This window comes from Episyrphus balteatus, chromosome 3 (assembly GCF_945859705.1).
Source record: "Episyrphus balteatus chromosome 3, idEpiBalt1.1, whole genome shotgun sequence".
Lineage (NCBI taxonomy): Eukaryota > Metazoa > Arthropoda > Insecta > Diptera > Syrphidae > Episyrphus > Episyrphus balteatus.
In genome coordinates, this window is record NC_079136.1 from 99,014,381 (window position 1) to 99,033,381 (window position 19,001).

The following is a 19,001-nucleotide window of genomic DNA, read 5'->3' on the forward strand; positions in this document are numbered from 1 at the left end:
CATCGCTTTTTTACACTTTAAGTCTATCACTCTAGTTTTGGAGAGATGCATTTTACTAACTACCACTAAAGCAACCGAAAAACACAACTCAATGCTATTCAACCAATCAGGTTGCGATGCGACTATTTTTATTATAAAAACAAACCAAATACATAAATGTGTTCATAGTTAATAGGAATAATCGAGTGTGTATGCGTTGATTTAAATTTTGACTCGGCCCCCCACAGTCTGCTTTGATGAAAATAATACAAACGCACACCTTGAAATGTTTTTTCCTCAGTCGGTTTCAGACCTCTATGAAGGTATGATGTACGGTCTTTCGCTCGATTTAAAAATTTTATGACTTAGGTACCTACATAATTTATTATAGACACACCAAGGTAAGGTAGGTATGTATGTTTGTAGGGCCTTCCAGTTTATCTGGATTTAAAAGTTTAAAATTTCGAAATAGGTTCGTTATGCAATTTTTTGTTTTATGGTACCTATGTCGCTATGGGTCTTATAAAAAATGTTGCATATTTTTAGGGGAAAACTTTAAATTCAAAACCCGAATTGAAAATTTCTTGAATTTGTTGCTTCACAATTTGAACATTAAATGCACTTCAACACTACAAAAAAGCTTAGGTAATTGCCTAAAAGGAAAAACTTTAAAATTTAAGAAAATATGTAAGCAGGTATGCAGGAATTTGTTGATAATAATTAATTGCTCCAACATTATTGCATAAGAAGGAAGGTGTCTATAATTTGGCATTTTTAGTTTTTTTTTTTTTTTTAATTAGGTAGGTATAGATAAAAAGTCTTTAAAATACCTACCTACCTAATGCATCTGTTGGAGCAATTAATTATTATCAACAAATTCCTGCATACCTGCTTACATATTTTCTTAAATTTTAAAGTTTTTCCTTTTAGGCAATTACCTAAGCTTTTTTGTAGTGTTGAAGTGCATTTAATGTTCAAATTGTGAAGCAACAAATTCAAGAAATTTTCAATTCGGGTTTTGAATTTAAAGTTTTCCCCTAAAAATATGCAACATTTTTTATAAGACCCATAGCGACATAGGTACCATAAAACAAAAAATTGCATAACGAACCTATTTCGAAATTTTAAACTTTTAAATCCAGATAAACTGGAAGGCCCTACAAACATACATACCTACCTTACCTTGGTGCAGCGTTACCGTTAAGCGACTTTAGTCGCTATTAGCGACCTTTTTGAAGCCTTAGCGACCAAGCGACGACTTTTTATTTAAAGCGACTTTTTCACTAATTTCATAATAGCGATTTTTTTTTTCTTTCCAAAAATTGTATTTCTTTTTTAATTTTGAACATTTAGAGCTTCAAATTTGTGTTTCTTTTTTCGTTCTGAACGTATTCTGAGCTAGTTCAGAGCACCATCGATGGACTCAGAATAAAATAACTGAGCAGACCGAGTTGAATGCTGAAGGCTGAACACAAGCGTTTAGCAAGTGAAATTGAAAAAATATTCAAACAAATAAAATAATGGCGCAAGAGTGCAGTAGTCGTTCTAGTTCTTTTATTTTTATTCAACCCTTTTGGACCCAGCGTTACTCTCATGTAACATATTTTTAAAAATTCGTAAAAAATATTCCATTAAATATTTTTTTTTAGGTTTCGATGGCTTAATTGAAAGATAATAATGCCTATTTATTTATTTAATATGTTAAATGGTTACATTAGAAATAAACTTAAATACTACCAATGGAATTATTAAACTACTGGATTATTACAAAAATTTAGTCAAATATCATACCTTTAATTTTTGTTAATCGAAAAAGGGACTGATATTCACATTTTTTTCTTTTGTTTGCAAACATTTTTTTATATATGGTCATAGTTTTGAAAAAAGATATAGAAAATGTTAATGCAATGAAAAAAAATGTTAATTTTCAATGAAAAAATTTAGTGAGCACAGCATTTTGAAGGCAATTTAATCTTCTTTTTTTCTTTGGAGCAATGTTTATGTCTATCTCAACCCAAAAAAAATGTATAACTAAAAAAACAAAAAAACTCAAAAATTCGATTTTTTTGATATTTTTTTATGATTGTTTCGACTACTGTGGTATGGAATTTTTTTCAATTTTCAATTTTTTCAATTAAAAAATTTATATGCAATATATCAAAATTTTGCTTGGTTTACGAGGTATATTGAAAAAACCAAAAAGGGGGCTTTTGCACCCCTATCTTCAGTTTCCACCCTCTCATTTAATAGCACTCCGCAATTTTATCTTCTTTTATAACCCATTCAACGATTCCTGCAATAAAAACCCGTGAACGTCTTAGTTCCTTTCTAAACTACATAATCAATAGCCTATTAAGATCCTAAAATGAAGACTGTTTTTTTTTTTAGTTTCTAATTTCGTTATTGTTAATGAAAACTTTGTTTCAAGACAACTTATGTTTATTTTTCTATTTAAAAACATATGAAAACGATTTTTTTTTTTAAATAGCGACTTTTTCGACAAAAAAAGCGATTTTTTTTCAATTTTTCAGGTTAGCGACCTTTTTTTTCTAAAAGCGACTTTTTTAGCGACCTTTCAAAAATTTTCAACGGTAACGCTGCCTTGGTGTGTCTATAATAAATTATGTAGGTACCTAAGTCATAAAATTTTTAAATCGAGCGAAAGACCGTACATCATACCTTCATAGAGGTCTGAAACCGACTGAGGAAAAAACATTTCAAGGTGTGCGTTTGTATTATTTTCATCAAAGCAGACTGTGGGGGGCGGAGTCAAAATTTAAATCAACGCATACACACTCGATTATTCCTATTAACTATGAACACATTTATGTATTTGGTTTGTTTTTATAATAAAAATAGTCGCATCGCAACCTGATTGGTTGAATAGCATTGAGTTGTGTTTTTCGGTTGCTTTAGTGGTAGTTAGTAAAATGCATCTCTCCAAAACTAGAGTGATAGACTTAAAGTGTAAAAAAGCGATGAAAAGAATTACAAAAAAATGTTGGGGGTAGGCATCGTTTTCAAGAGATGTCTAGGTTTCTTCTAGGCTAGGACATGGGAGACATTTTTTTTATAATAGATGTTTGTTGTTGTAAGATATCTTTGAAAAAGGTAGGTAGATGTTTATACGTTAAATCAAATTGATTTTTGAAATTGAGGTAGGTACCTAATGGTAAAATAGGAACGGAAAAGCTGTCTATATAATATAGAGAAATTAAATGGGCAGTAGTAGGTACCTTTATAAACTTTGTTTTTGCTGTTGAGTTTTACTTAACGTCTTCCGTACCTATAGGTAGGAAATGTAGCTTTTTAAAAAGCATTAATTTTTGAAAATATACCTATATAAAGCTATATATACCTATATATTGCAACTGTTGCAGCCGATTTAAAGGTCAAACCGTGGAGCAACAAATTCTAGATTTGGGTAATAAATTAGCAACAAAATATCTTCAAATTCCTGCGTACTTAAATTTTCAAATTTTCGTTGTGGCGTACCCAGCTTGATAGATGACGTCATCACAAAATTTTTTCTCCTGTAAGAGAGTATTGGGTAGTGATAGAAAATTTAAAAAAAGCTTTTTGCAGAGCAACAAATTCTGTCTACAATTTGGCGTTTTTAGTTTTTTGAAAAAGCGTATGGATAAAAAGTCTCCAAAATACTGCATCTGTTGCAGTCGATTTGAAGGTCAAATCGTGGAGCAACAAATTCAATATTAGAGCAACTAATTAGCAACAAATTATCACTAAAGTCCTGCATACTCAGATTTTGGAAATAGGGGGGTGTGGGTGCTATCTTGACGTCAAGATAGCACCCACACCGTTTTTTATAGTTTTTAGGGGCGAGAGTTGACTAGTTTTTGGATTATAAGACTGTAATGGAAAGTGATGGAAAATTTGTATGTTACTTTTTGCAGAGCATGAAATCATGTTTTTAATTTGGCATTTTTAGTTTTTTGAAAAAAATTATAGATAAAAAGTCTCCAAAAAAATGCATCTGTTGCAGCCGATTTTATGGTCAAATCATCGAGCAACAAATTCTAGATTAGAGCAACTAATTAGCAACAAATTATTACTAAAATCCTGCATACTCAGATTTTGGAAATAAGGGGGTGTGGGTGCTATCTTGACGTCAAGATAGCACCCACACCCTTTCCATCAATTTTGAGGGGGAAGGGGTGGAGCAACAAATTCAAGATTAGAGCAACTAATTAGCAACAAATTAGCAACAAATTATTGCATACTTATTTTTTTAAATTTTTAGGTTTTTCTTGGTGTGGGTGCTATCTTGACGTTTTGATATGTTCCACAAGTTCCACAATGCATTTTGGACATGAAGGAGATGGATTTAAAAGTTGAATGAGACCTTTTTGAAAAGGTGTTGAGAGGCCCATTAATTTGATACCATTTTTGTTGCTGTGCGTTAAATTTTGGGGAATTTAGCTTTTTTGAGAAAACTGTTGAAGTGCATTTCATGGTCAAATCTTGGAGCAACAAATTCAAGATTGGAGCAACTAATTAGCAACAAATTAGCAACAAATTACTGCGTACTCAGTTTTTTGAAATGTTGGGTTTTTAATGGGTGTGGGTGCTATCTTGACGTCAAGATAGCACCCACACCCTTTCCATCAATTTTGAGGGGGAAGGAGTGGAGCAACAAATTCGAGATTAGAGCAACTAATTAGCAACAAATTAGCAACAAATTATTGCATACTCAGATTTTGGAAATTTGGGGGTGTGGGTGCTATCTTGACGGACCTGAGATATTTACAGTTGCTTCCAATTGAAGTTAAAAGGTTTGAGGACCCTATCATATTTTCGGCTGACTTTATTTAAAAAAAAAAAGTATTGCCTAAATCTTAAGTAATCAAACCGGAGTGTTTATATTCTTGATATATTTCTGTATCTTTCTACACGACATACACATGTTTTTATAGTCGAATCTGGTTACCGTTGTTGTCTCAAGGTAATCAAGCTATCTGGGTTGGGCGAAACCTATTTCATGGAATGAACTCGAAGCCGGACAACCATTTCGATCTGGTTTGAATAAATTAATAAAGCATATAAAACAACCAACGATAAGTAGATTGGTCAATATTTTGCATTAGAAAAATATATGTATCTAAATTGAAGGCAGCTGGTAAAATTAATAAAATTTACTTGCTGTCCAAAATTTTGGAAATTTTTTCCAAAAATACGTGATAGATACCTTATTGGGAAGAAAATACTTTCAAATATAAATATTTGTTTTAATAATTCATTAAATTAAACTATGTAAACATACACAACTTGATTGTGACCCAAAGATACACTAACCTCCTAACCCGGTATTTCCTCTTTCACTTTCGTTAATGCCAAGCTTGAGAGTGAATCTCACGAAGCGTGTAGCTTCATGAACTGCTGAAGGTGTTGTATCCATAGTACCGCACTTTATAAGAGTTTTTCTCATAGCATAAAATGCTAAAGAGGAATTTCAAACAACTGGTTTGTTTGTATGTTAAGCAGTTTAGATATACAAAAAAATCTGAGTGTATGGTCTAAGCTCTTAAATATATATGTATGAATACATACACATCACGAATAAAATTATTTGCAAACCACATCTTTTTTTATGTGTTAACCTTTTAGAGGGTTTACCTAAGGTAAATTGTGTAATCTTAGAACCCTCTTGGTCTGCTGGTTAGAAGAAAAAACTTAGTTACGAGAAATTAAAACAAGAAGATACAAATCTAGCACAAGGTTAACGCATGTTTTTTGATCTACATAGCTTTGATGAGATATGTGGATGGTTCTAAGAAGAAGATGTAAGGCAATGAGAAAGAATGCTTTTGTTCTAAGATTCTACTTGTTTTTACTGTAAAGAATAGTTGTTTTTCTTGGATTAAAATATTGTTATTATGTTGGAATTCATGTGTTATTATATGAAAGCTAGTTGCTGTAAAGAAACTGAAAGTTTTAAAAGTTGCAGAGGAAAGTAAATTTTTCGGAACAGCAAAAGTATAGAAACCTGAGAGCTTTTATAATACAAAAGGATGTCAGTGACAGAATTATAAGACGATTTGCATAACGTTGCAATTAATCTTTCTTCATTATGAGTAAATGAGAAGAATAAATCGAGAGAATTGTCCAAAAACGTGGTATTACGATTCAGTTCAGTTTTCAAAGATCTCCGACCACTTGAAGTACAAAATTAGAAATATCTAGAAGCACGTTGGATTTAACTTGTAATTTTATTTATAATAACAATAAATTAAACTAAGGCCCTTTGCGAGTGTCGTTTGTCTATTGATGGACGACTTTTGTCGAAAATCGATCATCGAAAACGAATTTTGGTGTTATGAAATTCTGTTGTGAACGAAATTTTTCGTTTTATCGTTCGATTTATTTCCTTTACAATTTTTCTATTGACTCGAATCAATTTCATGGTCCACAATAGAAAATACTTTTGTCGAAAGAGATACACAATACCAAAACAGATATTTTTCGATTCGATTGACTTTAATCGCATGGAAAGTTGAACGACACTCGCAATAAGTGCCTTAATCTACTAAAATGTGTGCCTATTAAAAATCTGAAACTGATGAGTAAAATATATATCTTCGCATACATTCTTATTTGCAGGTTGAAAAAAAGTTGTTCCGAAGCAATATAACTTTTTTTCAATAACGCATTTTAAAGTCGTTGTACACTCTTATAAAAATAAACCCTGCGAATTCAATTAATGAGTGTTTTTTGGAGAAACGAGAAGAGTTTCTTTTCATTCATCGTCTTCTTTTCGCCTGCCTTATTATTTTAAAACTCTATATTCTTCAATACTTACTCCCTCGCCTTCTCTCAAGCATATTTCTAATGGCTTAAATCAGCCACATCCAACCTTTTTTAGTGTGTTTTAGTGGATTTCCGACCACTTGAAATCTTATTTCACTGTATTTATAAAAAAAAGGTTTTCTAAAGGTACTTTTTTGACTCCCTCAAAATCATAAAAACTGACTTTTTCAAAAATTTAGATACCTACGGCTTTTCGAGTTAACAAGACATTAAATTATAAAAACCTCTGTCGGAAGTAAGAACCATTTAATGTTTGAGCAGAGTAAAATTGTAGAGCTACATATTTTCTTATTAAAATCTAAAAACCAAAACAGCAATTAATGCATGTATTAAATAAATGCCAATCATCCGATGAAATCACGCACTGATTATAAAAGACTAATTCTTGCAAACTATTCTACCGAATATGCTCTCATTCACCTAAACTTTTCTTCACAATACCATCATTCCTATTTTCCTATCGTAATACCTCTTCTATCAAAATTTGTGAACATAATTATTGTACCTACTCAAATATTGGAACAGCTTCAAGACTTAACGAGTACCTAATGAAAACACCTAATTCGCCAAAATTCAATAGTGAAGTATTTTATTATATTTTCCAAATCATCAGACATGCAAAGCTCAAATAAACCATATCCGACAGACATAATAATAATAATGATTTAAATCAAAAATTCATTTCGTGTTTTTCGCGAATTAAGCAACAGTTTGGTGTTGTATTGGGTGAGAGGAAGAATGTGCATGTTGTGAAAAGTAGCAAAACCAGTGCTACACCACCAACAACTTAATGCTTTAAAAGGCCAAAGCTTCATTCATGAATCATAACTCACAAAATGAACACGGAACATGCCACTTGAGGGTGAGTTTTTTGATTTTTCACTTAATGCAAATATATGTACATAGATCAAAAAGTATAAGTACATTTGCTATGGATTTGTAAAAAAAAAGTTAAAACTTAGCAAAATGCATGGCTGAATCGAATCGCAAATGTATTTCTTCCAACTAATTACTTTTTTAATCTTTTAAAAGACTGTTAAAAATAATAAGTAATGCTGGTTGAAAATTCGGTCGGACAAATCATTAGAGATTAGACAAATCCTCTTTAGGTACAAAGAATTTGAAACATCAATTATTGTTAAAATTATTAAGAATTTGATTGAAAATGAATGATTGAAAAATCAGTCAATTTAATTTAACCGAATAAGAAGAAACAAACATGAATGTACGACTCAGTCGTGTCCATTATTATTTTTGTACCTATATTAAAAAAATATGTCACAATTCGCTTTTCTTTCACATGCAAAATCATGAGTTAGGTTCGTTTGCATAATGAACCAATTATGTTTCCGAATAGGTAGGTATAAAGAAACACCACATAATTTGATTAACGATATGAAAATTGTTTAAAATCTTCGCAGAAGTGATGGTGAGTAAATTTTTCAAACATGCGCGGAAATAAAAAGAAAATGAGATTGCCCCTCTAAATAGTGGTAGAAATATTTCCCATATGTGTCGTACTATGGAGGTGAAATATGAAGATTTTATAATATTTTAACTTTCATTGCAGAAGGGTAGTTTTTTTTTTACTGATTGAAATATTTCATAACAAACCCTTATTTTCCTATATTGTGTATTTCATTCTTACGTAACGAAAATAGTTTATAATAGAAAGGATGATGCATGAATTATATAGACCGTGTGGCCTAATGGATAAGGCGTCGGACTTCGAATCCGAAGATTGCAGGTTCGAGTCCTGTCACGGTCGAGGAAATATCTTTTTTTTTATTTTTTGAAGATAAATTGAAATTATTGACACTTTACATATAAGCAATAAATGAGTAAATCTTTTATTTTTACGTTTTCTAGTAATATTATCAATTTTTACATAATAGAAATTGACTGGTTATTTTTAAAAATATAAGAAATTCCTTCGTAAAGTTACGTATAAAGAAAATGCTTAAATGATTTAGATATAAATGATTTTTTAATATTTCTTCAAAAACAAAATTCTTTTTGTATTTTTACAACAGTAAAAATAATTTAATTTCTTAATCAAAGAAATACACTCTCCTAGTCAATTAATATCCCACATCTAATTTGCCCAATTACCTATGTATATTTTTGGTAACGTCTTTTGTCAATTTTGAGCATGAATTGAACAGTTGCCAAGTTTATACCTTCTTAATAATTGTGGGTAGTGGTGTGGATAGAGTATTTTATAATTCAGGTTTCTATTTAAAATTTTAAAAGACTTGCTGGTCACGCCCGTAACGCAATCAAATTGGATATGAAACAAAATCGAATAATAAGTTAAAATAAATTGATATTGAGTAATAACTGGATAACTCACAAATTGATAGGTAAACGTGTCACGCCCGTAACGATGAAAACTTCAATATGTAAAATATCAATATTCTTTGGGTACATTCCAGGTCATTTTTTACTATAGACCCAAGAGTTGTTAATGGTGTGGAGTTTTTTTTACTTCGAATTCTTCCCCTTTTTCCGGGATATCAAGTTCAAATCGAAATTTATTAGAGCCTATTTACTGTTTTCACTAGAGCCCAAATAAGATATTCTGGCAAATTATCAAATTTTGAATGTAAAATGACATTATTTCCTACAAGATTTGGCATTTGAAATGAGAAAAAAAAAATCAAATTCGTTCTGTAAATGACTCAAAAAAATAAATTTTAAACGAAAATTCAATTTTTTTTGTAACTTTTGGCAAACATTTTATTTTAAGGTAGGTTCGGTACTGTATATTTTTTTGAATACAAAATTTCATTAAAATCGGTTCGGCTGTTTAAGACAAAAATAAAATAAAGGAAAGCTTCTTCCAGAGGTATACCGACAGTTTGAATACAGATCTTCTTCGAAAAAAATTTCACTTAGAGCCCCCGCACACTACAGACTTTCTATCGGCCAATAGTTTAGTCGGGTTGGGCTCCTAGTGTGCGCACAGGCAGCCGTCTAAACAATCGGGTCGCTAGGAAACATTTTAGTTTGAAGGCAATTGTGTAGCAAAACAAACTTTTTTTTCGATCAAACAAACTTTTTGATCGGCCGATACTTAATCGTTGTAGTGTGCGCACTCTCATACATTTTCATTCTGACTAAACTGTCGGCCGATAGAAAGTTTGTAGTGTGCGGGGGCTCTTAAAAAAACATTTTTTTTTATTAAAATTGATTTATTATTAAAATTGATATCTTGTCAAATGAAAATATTATTTGTAAGTACATATGACGTTAAATTTGCCATGGATTTTACTATAAGCGGTGATAATTTATGATAATATTATTTTTCTACTTAGGTATAACTATTGCACATTTTTATTTGAGTATGCATTGAAGAAAAAAAATATTTTTCAATATATGTATGTATGTATGTACGTCAAAAAATATTAATATAATTAAAGCATTTTATAAAAATAATATTCAAACAAACGAACTCAAATTAAAATTGAAATGCAAAATGCAATTCAAATTCAAGTTGTTTCTCAATAAATTGAAAAACAAAATTGTTGCCTTTTCATAGTGGTGCTTGTCTTCCACTCATAAAAAATAACAGACAAGGAGAATTTATTCAAATTTACCTCCTTCAAGCTGGATGTCGAAATATAATTATACAAAAATATTAAATGTATTTATATCGCTATAAATTCATACACAAGCAAATCAATTGAGGAGGTTTCGTAAACACCACCCAATCAGTTTAGGTATATACTACTGAGCCGCAATGAGTCAATTTGTATTTGCCTTCAGACTTGTAATATTTTATATTAATAGTTGCTGTCTGGCCTGTTGTAAACGGTTTAGGGTAGCCTTTAAAAGGAGTTCTTTGTTCGGGCATTTCAATGTGAGCTGCAAAAAAAAGTACTAGTAAAATGTAAATTATATAAACATCATTAAAAACTGATTCCCCGTGTGTTAACTGTTAAATCATTACAGAAAGTTTGTGGCGTGAAGAATTATGTACAGTAGATGGCGTTGTGTTATTTTCCCTCGCTTCCATTACAAGAAGGATGTCGAATGGCTCATTCATTGTTCTTACCTATTCATCTTCTTACTTAGCAATACCAAGGCTTTCGAACCAATCTTCATTCGAGATGAATGCACAAAGGCAGGGAAACACGTTTTGATGGAGCCAAGAAGTTTTTTAAATGGTTCCAAATTTTGCAAAACCGACAGCTGTGGGAACCATTGTATATATATTTCTATAGTACTATCAATCCATGAAAATACTTTAGCGACATCTTTTGGTAGATCTGCACTTCAATTTTCTGCATAAGGTTCAAACATAAAATAAACTAGCGATCCCAGCGGTGGCGACGCAAAACAGAAAATTCTACTTCATGAGAGTACTATAAGAATATTTATACAATGTGGGAACATAGCTAAAATAAAAAGTTGGTCTATTTAAAACATAGAGGGCTTTCGTTCGACTTAAAAAAAAGCAGCTTTGGGTACCTGAAGAAAGATGCCGGTGGAGTAAGAAGAGTAGGTACAGCAAAATTGTATTTCGTATGTTCGAAAATTTTCCTGATTTTCCCTTTTAAAGCCTTTAAAAGAACGACTGACTAGAAATATTAGAGAGATAGAGAGACTCGTGAAATATTTACGGTCCCTGTTTACGCGTTGAACTATCCAACACAATTTCCTTTTAGTTTGAATCATAGGTGGAGACTACTCAAATTCAAATAATAAATTGGTTTAAATTTTAATGATTCACTCATCAAGCACTTTATCTAATGTAAACTCTCTCATAGAAAATGTTAAAGTTCATTATTGTTTTAATAGACAAAACATTAATTTTTAAATAGATGGTGAGAAGAGATAGGCCGCTTTATACAGGTTACTCGAACGGATCTGTATCTGATCCGGTTAAATATGAAATTGTGAACTGTGATTGTAAACAATAAGCCATACAGAGACTAATAATAACAATAAAAAAGCTATTAGCGGACACACCTTACATACGCTGAATTAAGTAATATGAAAGGGTTAATGGCTTTGAGAGTGAAGTGCTGAACAAATTTTCTTTAATTAAAGAACAAAGCAAACCAAAAATGTTTGATCTAATAAAGTAACATGACCTCGTATCGCACCCGCCCCAGAGCCTTGAAATTTATAAGTAAGTATGTACGTGAATAAATTCAAACTTGTTTTAAAGTTCTGCAGGAATAATTTCTAAAGTTTTAAAAATTTTCCTTAAAAAAATAAATGCTCTTATAGTCTAGGAATTTTAAACGGGAAGTTGGAGCTGTTTCCTTTAGAACAATTGACATTGATCATTGATCAGTATTTTTCTTACAAAAATATCAGTGAATACTGCAACTAAATTCACAAAAGAAATTAAAACTTCAAGTGTTAATTCACACTCTAATGCCAAAAAAAAATTTATAAGAAAGACGAATATTGTTTAATTTGAAATAAGAGACCGGTTTAAAATTAATTTATATGAGGTTAGTCAAATTTAAATTGGTTTTGTAGTGACATTTAAAAAGAAGTAGATAATATAAACTAGTTTTGCAAGTATAATATAAAATATCTAAAAAGAAACCGGATTGATTACGATTTTGTTTTTTTATAACAGATAACTAATGTTGCCATCCATAAGAGTATTTTTGGAAGAAATTGCAAAGTAAAGCCCTTGAAATCTAAAAATTTCAACGAATTTCGGATGAAATATAAACTTTTGTTTAATATCAAAAGTGAATCACGCAATATCCCTTTTGATATACGAAATCCAAAAAGTTAGTCATTTTGGGCCTGACTCAAAATTGGATTTCGCTTATACTATATGTATGTTATTTTTAGTCATCGTTTTTTTCCAAATTAATTTAATGACAGTGCGTCCAGAATGAGTGACTAATTATATTAGTGTAGTATTTTTGTGGCTCTTTACTTAATTGAAATGGTATTTCCAATTTTTCCGAAGAAACAGTTAACTTCAGCAAACATATACCTACTCCTCATTGGGGAATTTAGGGGAGAAACTCGATTTACGCAATTATTTGGACAATCTCAATAAAGTTTTTAGCTTAAGAGGATTAGAATACTTTTTTGTTGATTTCGTATATTTAATTAGAACAATTCTTTGGCATTAGGCAATAAGGTCTAAAGTCACAAATAAAGAGCTTATACCAAAAAACGCAATTTTGTGACTTAAGACTTTATCGCTTAAGTATTGGTTAAACAAACTTTAAGTTTATGAAAAATTTCTGTGATAAAATATTGTCATTGAGCAGCTTGATCCTTATTTTATTTTATTTTATTTTATTTTATTTTATTTTATATTATTTTATTTTATTTTATTTTATTTTATTTTATTTTATTTTATTTTATTTTATTTTATTTTATTTTATTTTATTTTATTTTATTTTATTTTATTTTATTTTATTTTATATTATTTTATTTTATTTTATTTTATTTTATTTTATTTTATTTCATTTCATTTCATTTCATTTTATTTTATTTTATATTATTTTATTTTATTTCATTTCATTTTATTTTATTTTATTTTATTTCATTTCATTTCATTTTATTTTATTTTATTTTATTTTATTTTATTTTATTTTATTTTATTTTATTTTATTTTATTTTATTTTATTTTATATTATTTTATTTTATTTTATTTTATTTTATTTTATTTTATTTTTTTTTTAAATTTTATTTATATATTAACATTATTATGTAATCGACGATATATAACTATGGTTTGGGTATTAGCATTTTTGAAAAGTGTAAACAATTTTAGAAACTGATTACTTTTTGGACTTAAAAGTTCCACCAAGTGAGTGTTAAATCATCTACACATGTGTCTCAATAGTAAAGTCGGGGACTCATAGCTCTATGACCTTTTTATAAAAATAAAAAATAAAAAAAAAAAAATAAATAAAAAGAATAGCCACCTCCAACAAAGTAACAATAAAACAATCTTTACTCATGAGTAGGTATACCTTTTTACTTATAGATGTATGCCGGTATAAAAAACCAACTCATTATGCATTCAACACCAGACTTGGATGCGTCGCATTTGTTTTTAAATCTTTTTGAGACAGAACTCCGTCATGATTCATATTCCGGTGGTTGAAAGGTTAAAATCTTTAAAAGTCTTACTCATTCATTTTTAAGTTTGTTTTTTTTTTTTATTACCAAATAAGGTACAAATACCTCAATGTATTTTTCGATTAAAAAAAAAACGAAAATCTATCTAAACAATCATAATATCGACCGCCGAGCCTCGGCCATCGATTTAGTACCGTTCAGGCGGTTACGAAATATATTTTAAAAGGTTTTTTCATTTTTGCAAAATTCAGGTTAAGACATTTCGAACTTTTGATTTATTTATTATCGATTGTTACTCGATTGAACTTAATAAAACAAAGGAAAAGAAATACTTGGATAAATGTGGAAATGTCATGAATATAACAAATTGGTTTGGAACTGTCAGACAATAATGGCGGCATTTAAATCCTAATGTAACGCACAACCGGATTACAAAAACAAAACACAAAAAATAATAAACAAAATAAAATTGTTAATACTTTCTATTTCGAGGTTTTGGGTGTGCTTGAAACTGGAAACAAGAAAATAATTTATTAGTTTCAAACTACAAATACTATAGATTTCTTGAGGAGAGATATGTTGCAAAACATTTTTTTTCAAAGTGTAAACTCCGCGTCTGCTGATTAATGTCTTAATATTTGTTGAATTTTGTATGTGTATTATTATTTTATTTTCATAATAAACTCTGATTTTAAAAAGTATATAATGTATCTATTTACGTACTTCGGTTCCATTTTCCGTGTAGTGATACTTGAGTTTTACTTAACCTGTAAAGTTAGTTTTTGAGTTTCTTAAATAATTTGAACCCAATTTAATAAACCAGAGTGTAAATCAAGAAAAATCATTTTTTTTGCGAATAAATTGGAACGTGTTGTCTTGTAAAGTACATTTAGAAGCCATACCCACGCGCGTCTAGTTACCTGAGATAGTTTTAGGTTCGTTAAAACGTTGATTGGACTATGTTAACACCTTTAAACGTAGGTTGGGTGGATATCTGAATGTGACATAGGTATAAATGTATGGTGAACATTTGAATATTTTTAGTTTTTTTTTGTGAAAATAAAATCTGCAGATCTGGTTGTTTCGAGTAAGAAAGAACTTCATATAATACAGAATTGGTGACACCTTTTAAGGGAAACAATAGTTTTTAATTAAAAAATTACTTGATACTTTAAGCAAACCCACCTTGTTAGAGTACCGTAAAATGTGTGTTGGACTTTTAAGGAAAGCAATTTTGAACAAACTTATCTATAAGGAATTGGTAAATAATCGAAAAATTAACAGCATGTGGTCGTTTTTAATTTAAAATATTAAAATAAGTTAAAGGACTATGGACTAAAAAGAAGTCGGGCGATAGCAAGCTAAAAAATAAAAATATAACAAATAATAATAAATAAATAATAGTGTGGGATAGATATACCAATTTTACGATTAGGCTTATGTTGTGTAATTAAATTTTGGTGAACAGATTATCTGGTTATCGTAAGTGTATTGTTCTTCTTTTTCGTTGAAAAACAAATAGTAATCTGTTAAACTTCTACTACTTTTTTTCTTTTAGAACTTTGAAAAAGTTTATTACCTACTAGAAAATGACCCTTATTGAAATGATTTTCAACTTTCGATCTTTGATACAAAATATTATTGACATCGGACAAATTATGTTTTCTTCAATTGACTTTTGTAGCTCGTTAACAAAATGTCAGGCATTTTATAAAAAAACATGTAACGCTCTACAAACAGGTTTAAACTATTTTTTAATAGGTACATTTATTGGCTCAAAAGGCCATAGCGTTGCCAGACTTTTGCCAAGTCGATTCTCTTTTTTTCCATGCAAACAAAAATTTTGTTTCCCTTTTTTACTTGCGATATAGGTACTATATATCAAGTTATGCATTCGTACAAAAAAAAAAGTTGAGATAACATTTTTCCATGACATTACGATGGTAGACAATGCCAAAAAAGTGGGTCCCGGAAGTCCGTCTGTCTGTCTGTCTGTCTGTCTGTCTGTCTGTCTGTCTGTCTGTCTGTCTGTCTGTCTGTCTGTCTGTCAGTCTGTCTGTCAGTCTGTCTGTCTGTCTGTATAAGGAGCTACAGCCTAAACGGATGGACCGATTAATGTCAAACTTGGTATGTAGCGTTATTTGGCGACTCTCTAGAGGGGTTTTTGGAATTAATTTTTTTGGACCAAAAATAACGGTACTTGTCATATACCGATTTTAGTAAAATTGAAATATCTCGAAAACGGCTCTAACGATTTTGTTTAAAAAATTCAAATATTAGTTTTAAGCTAAGGTCTATCTTTCAATGAAAAATTTTTTTTGAGAATCATTATTAACGGTACCTGCCATAGAACCGTTTTTTTCAAATCCGATTATCTCCGAAACTGCTTATTCGATTTCAACGAAACTTTGTGAAGAAGCATTTATATAATTTAAATATAAGTCAAAAATAAGATTTTGAAAAAAAATAATTTTTGGATTTTTTAAAAAATTTTGAATTTTTTTTTTTTTTTTTAATCAAATTTTCGAAAACGGGACATTAAATTTTTTTGAAATTTTGTTTTTAGATGTTGATTAGTGATTTCTAAAGAATGGCGTACCAATTTTATTTTAAAACTTTTTCTCCAAAAAATGATTTATAAAAAATTAGTTTTTAAAAAAACGGCTCTAACTATTTTGAAATTTTTTTTTCTAAAAATGCATCTTAATATATCAATCAAAACTGCATACTTGTTTTGGAGGGCAATTTAATTTCAGATTTTATTTAATTTTTTTTTTTTAAACGAATTTTATTTTTTTTTTTCCAAATTTCTATATAAAAAGTCTTAAAAATTTAAGCAACTTTAACTCTAAGAGCAAGTTCGTGCGACCCAGTCGTACATTTTATTTACTTTAGTTCTTCCCAATTTGTTTTCCCTTTTAAACCACATGTACTTTTGTGTTAAAATTGCTACAAATAATTGACACTTTAAGAACCAATTTATTCACACTCCATTTAACTTAAAGGCTCCATTAAAAACGTAAAGTTTTAAAATTTGTATGTGATTTGACAGATTCACTTCATTTGGCATTCGAAATGAATTTGCGAAATTATTTCATTAGAGCTTTATTCGTAATAGATTTTAAGGGTTTTGTTTATTAAGTGCTTTTTTATTGAATACCTACTTTAGATGTTATGATGAATTTGGATTTTAAATATTGTAAAAAGAAGCTTTGTTATTAAAACTTGAATGTTTTAAGCTGAATGTTTTTTCCCGTTTTTTTTGGTTGGTTTTCCCTTTTTCCCTTCAGGGTCGAAAAATCCCTCAATCTGGCAACGCTTCCCTAAGGTGTTATAACTGCCCTAAAAACTGTACTTTTAATTTCGTTCGAAACATTAATTTTATCTTCAGGAATATTGAACAGTTAAAACATTTTTTAATAGGTTTAAGACAGTTATTAAGTTTTTTTTTTCATTTTAAAGGTAACATTAATGATCTTTAGAAAATTTAAATCTAAAACTATGTGACAAGAAACTTACAACGAAGACCGAAAACCAACGAAAAAACGAAAGACATGATTTATTTAATGTTGTAATGCTTATATCAATAGGAATTCTTGGGGAGTTACCCAAGTTCTTTTTATGCCTTTATGACGAAAATTAAAAAGTTATACTAGAATGCCTTAAATGTTTAAATTTTGACGCAATTGCGACAAAAATAATAAAAAACTCATTTCCGTATTTTGATGACTTTTCCTACATGATACTCCCAAAAATGTCAGCACAGAAATTTAGACAAAAGTTGGAATCAAAAGACGACTTTATTTCTCTAATTAATTTTTGTCGAAACTTGGGAATGTAATTTTTTTTCAATTCATTTAAAGTATTGATCTGCCCCAAACTTTTTAATCATTAATTGCGTTTTTTTAAACTTAAAAAAAGAAAAGTATAAGTGAAACACAAAAAAAAAAGGAAAGCTGTTATAGTTTATAAAAAACAAGTAGGTACATAGAACCGAAAAAGTGCAAGGCAAAATATATAAAAATCTCGTCGTTTTCATTTGGCCTCCAACTAAATAGTCTCTCCCAATTGGTAACTGAAACTGAAACCAACCGAACATTTCATTATTTGACATTGAAAAATAAGGAACAAATTAATCTTGTTTTTTTTTTTGTTTTTGGAGGCTGCTGAATGTCATTATTGGCAATGCCATATCATATTAAAGGGAGTCCTAGTCGGTAAAAAAAATACATGTATTTCGGTTATGATTTATGATTTTGCACTTATCATCTGTCTGGTCAGACCATCATCCTCCTACACTCATAAAACCAAACAACGTGTATTTATTTTGTTTGCCATTAATTTGGTTACATCACCTTTGCACTAACGACAAAGACCAAAAGACATGATTTTAGGCCTTTTAAATTTATTAAGTTAAATACATTTTTCACATAGTCGTCTACCTTCCCGTTTGTCTTGGATTTTTTTTTAAATCTGAATAAAGAGAAGCAGGCGTATCCCACCCGATAGACAAAGTGTAGGCGTTCAAGAGTTGTATATAAAAGTAAGTTCTATTCCAATGGCATTGGTATGTACATTCAGGTAAAAATGTCGTCAGCAAAAAAAAATCTAAGTAAGAAAAAGTAAGTATATTTTTAACATATTCTATGAAGTTCCGCAATTACAGACCAGTATTGCTCTGGAATAAAGATTAGTCTGATTTGTAGGTACACCAACAGTTTGTTTCTTAAGTTTAGCTTGAATATTATGTGGATACCGACCAGGGGCGTATTAACATTTTTTTTGGTTCAAATGTTTGTGTTTCTCTGTAGAACTTGGTTTTATTGAATATATTCTTATGGTTGGTTACTTAAAGTTACATAATCTTAAAACTGCTTTCTATCTCTTGAAAATCCTTAAAAATATACCGCTAAAATTTAAATAACTCATTTAGCCCTGATTTTTCAATCGTCATCAGTTAGACTATCAGAAGAATAAAGTCAATATAAAAAAAAAAAACTTTTATTCCTAGGAATAAGCTCTATCTGAGGTTTATCTGACTATTGAAAAATTGGCCCTTATAGACGAATAGTTTTTAAAAAATCTTAAAAAAAAAACTTTGTACATCTCGAGCAATATAAATT

At 29.7% G+C, this 19,001-nt stretch overlaps 1 protein-coding gene and 1 non-coding gene across 4 annotated transcripts in view; one reads left to right on the forward strand and one right to left on the reverse strand.

Annotated features, from left to right (window-relative positions):
- Positions 1 to 19,001, reverse strand: part of LOC129913501 (chitin synthase chs-2) — a 38,415-nt gene that overhangs the window by 16,549 nt on the left and 2,865 nt on the right. The window lies entirely within an intron of this gene.
- On the forward strand, positions 8,500 to 8,572 carry Trnar-ucg (transfer RNA arginine (anticodon UCG)). The gene has a single exon. It is a non-coding gene; the product is annotated as a tRNA-Arg (tRNA).